The sequence below is a fragment of the Rhincodon typus genome, chromosome 8 (assembly GCF_021869965.1).
Source record: "Rhincodon typus isolate 14 chromosome 8, sRhiTyp1.1, whole genome shotgun sequence".
NCBI classification, from domain to species: Eukaryota; Metazoa; Chordata; class Chondrichthyes; order Orectolobiformes; family Rhincodontidae; genus Rhincodon; species Rhincodon typus.
This window is the reverse complement of record NC_063339.1, coordinates 37,550,594-37,554,011: the sequence shown is the minus strand read 5'-3', so window position 1 is coordinate 37,554,011 and position 3,418 is coordinate 37,550,594. Positions and strand designations below refer to the sequence as shown.

Here is a 3,418-nt window from a genome sequence, read left to right as displayed (position 1 = left end):
GTTCCCACCCCGCACTCCACTCCTCAATCTTCACCTCCCTACACCCACTCCCCATCTATCTGGTCAATAGGTTCTGACCTTAAATAGCAAGGGTAATTTGAAGGGATTTAGATCATTAGCTTTGACTATGTTGGTAGCACACTCAGATCTGAATCAGAAGTTTCTTGATTCAAATTCCACTTCAAGTGTAAGCACAGTAAATGAGCTGTCCCATCAGTGTAGATATGTGGAAGCATAGGAACGTGTGAAGTGAAGTCTTTCAGACTAAACATTAATCCAAAGTCCTGGGCAGATGGGGTAATAAAATCTGGAATTCAAATCTAATGATAACTGAGAAATGGTTTTTGTAAAAACCCATCTGTTTCACTGATGTCCTATAGGAAAACTGCCGTCCTGAACTGATTCCGTGTGATTCCAGACCAACAGTAATGTGGTTGGCTCTTAACTGCCCTCTGAAATGGCCTAGCAATCAACGACAAAATCTCAAAAATGGAATAAATCTGGACAGAACCCTTAGCATCAACTCTATCTGCACCATCTGCAATGGTTCAAAAAGGCACCACCTTCTCAAGGACAACTATGGATGGTCAATAAATGCTTGTATGGCCAGCAACAGCCATATCCCATGAATGAATAGTTAAAAGCACTTTAAAATGCCCACTGGTTGCAAAAAACCACTATATAAATGCAAGTGTCTTTTTATTGGCTGAAACCAGTGAGGACTTTAGAATCTTGTGCTAGGACGCTTTCAACCACATTGTGTAATCTGGTGGAGATGGGGGAGTGAGGCTACTGACTTTATGTGAAAGTCATTGCCAAGTGGATAACACCAGATGAAGTTAGTCTGAATTGGCTCTTACATATTCCTATCGTTTTGAAAGTATATTTTTGTGTTCTCAATTATGACCTAATGGTAATAATTAGATATATATATCAAGTTAATTAGCTTAATTTTCCCACCTTTGCGTTCCAACATCTTTGACATAAAAGTTAACATTGCTCTGTACTTTTCTTTTAACTTTTTCTATCTGTGCTTTAGCTTCTAGTGACTTGGGTGCATGAACTCCCAAACTCATAGTTCCTGTCTAATCCTTAGCTTCTCATTGTTTTACAAGGGCTTTAGTCTGCTGCAGCAAACTTGCAAAGATGTGAAGGAGCTGCTCCTCAATGGTCATAATTAGCACAGAATGGACAGAGTTAAGAAACAGAGAAACAAAAGGAGAGATAGACAGGAGCTCTCTATGTCAGGTTATGGGAATGATAGAAACATCTGCAGAGATGATGAAGGGTCTAGGCCCGAAACATCAGCCTCTCTGCTCCTATGATGCTGCTTGGCCTGCTGTGTTCATCCAAATCTGCACATTGTTGTCTCAGATTCTCCTGCATCTGCAGTTCCTACTATCTCTGCAGAGAAGTGTTAGGAATAGACCAATAATCATTGGATGATAGAGTTCATGATATAGTCTTTCAAAAATGTAACAGTAAGATTAAATCCTGGTAAATCCGTAAGTACCTTGTATTAGTGTACTTACTCTTAATATGCAGTAAACAATTTTTTAAATATCCCTATTCAACTATTACTATCAAGCCAGGGAATCAACACTGGTTAATGGAGGGTGCAGGAGGGCATGCCAGGACCAGCACCAGACATACCTAAATTTGAGGTGTCAACCCGGTGAAGGCAAGAAACAGGACTACTTGCGTGCCAGCAAAAACAGCAAGTGACAGTCTGAGCTGAGCAATCCCACAACCGATCGATCGAATCTAAGTTTTGCAGCCCTGGCACAGCCAATCCTAAATGATGGTGACAATAAATAACTAACTGGAGGAGGAGGCTCCAAAATTATCCTCATCCTTAATGATGGAAGAGTCCAGCACATCAGTGCAAAAGGTAAGGCTGAAGCATTCGCAGCAATCTTCAGCCAGAAGTGCCGAGTGGTTGATCCATCGTGGCCTCCTCCAGTGGTCCCCAGCATTACTGATACCAGTCTTCAGCTACTTCAGTTCACTCTATGTGATATCAAGAAATGGTTGAAAGTGCTGGATACTGCAAATATTATGGCCCTGATGATATTCTGGCAATAGTACTTCCCTAGCCAAGCTCTTCCATTACAGTTACAGCATTGGCATCTACCCACAACATGAAAAATTGCCCAAGTATGTCCTATACACAAAAAGCAGAACAAAGCCAACTTTTTCAATTAACATCCCATCAAGGCCATTCTCGAACATCAGTAAAGTGATGGAAGGTGTCATCAACAGTGTTGTCATGCAGCACCTGCTCAGTGATGCCCAGTTTGAGTTCTCCCAGGGCTACTTGGCTCCTGGCCTCAGTACAGCCTTGGTTCAAACATGGACAAAAGTGCTGAATTCCAAAGGTGAGGTGAGAGTGAAAGTCCTTGTCATCAAGGCCACATTTGCCCAAGTATGCCATCAAGGAGTTCTAGGAAGACAGTTGTGGTTATTGGAAGTCAGCCATCTCAGCCCCAGGACATCTCTGCAGGAGTTCCTCAGGGTAGTGTCTTAGGCCCAACCATCATGCTTTACCAATGACTTTCCCTCATCATAATGTTAGAAGTGGAGATGTTCGCTGACGATTGCACAATGTTCAGCACCATTCACAACTCCTCAGATACTGAAGCAGTCCTTGTTCAAATACAACGAGATCTATATGGGCTTCAGTTGACAAATGGCAAGTAACGTTCACATCACACAAATGCCAGGCAATGATCAGCTCCAATAAGGGGCATCTATCCATTGTCCCTTGATATTCAATGGTGTTACCATCACTGAATCGCTCACTATCTACATCCTGGGGGTTGCCATTGACCAGTTAGACCAATTAGACTCACCATATGAATAAAGTGGCTACAAGAGCAGATCAGAGGCCAGGAATACTGCAGTGAGTAACTCACCTCCTGACTCCCCAATCTACTCCACTATCTATAAGGCACGAGTCAGGAATGTGATGGAATACTCCCCATTTACCTGGGTGGGTGTAACCCCAATAACACTCAAGAAGCTTGACACCTTAGTGGCCTGTAGTCGTGGCCGAGTGGTTAAGGCGATGGATTTGAAATCCATTGGGGTTCCCCTGCGCAAGTTCGAATCCTGTCGCCTACGTTTCTGGCGGCACGGTGGCTCAGTGGTTAGCACTGCTTTCTCACAGCACCAGGGACCTGGGTTCAATTCCACCTTCGGGCGACTGTCTGTGTGGAGTTTGCATGTTTTCCCGTTGTCTGTGTGTGTTTCCTCTGGTTTCCTCCCATAGTCCAAAGATGTGCAGGCTGGGTGGATTGGCCATGCTAAATTGCCCATAGTGTTCAGGGATGTGTCGATTAGGTGGGTTATAGGGGGATGGGTCTGGGTGGTTTGCTCTGAGGGTCAGTGTGGACTTGTTGGGCCGAAAGTCCTGTTT

At 43.8% G+C, this 3,418-nt stretch overlaps 1 non-coding gene across 1 annotated transcript; it reads left to right on the top strand.

Annotated features, from left to right (window-relative positions):
• The first annotated feature begins 3,041 nt into the window (after positions 1-3,041).
• Positions 3,042-3,123, top strand: trnas-uga. The gene has a single exon. It is a non-coding gene; the product is annotated as a tRNA-Ser (tRNA).
• The last annotated feature ends 295 nt before the right edge of the window (positions 3,124-3,418 follow it).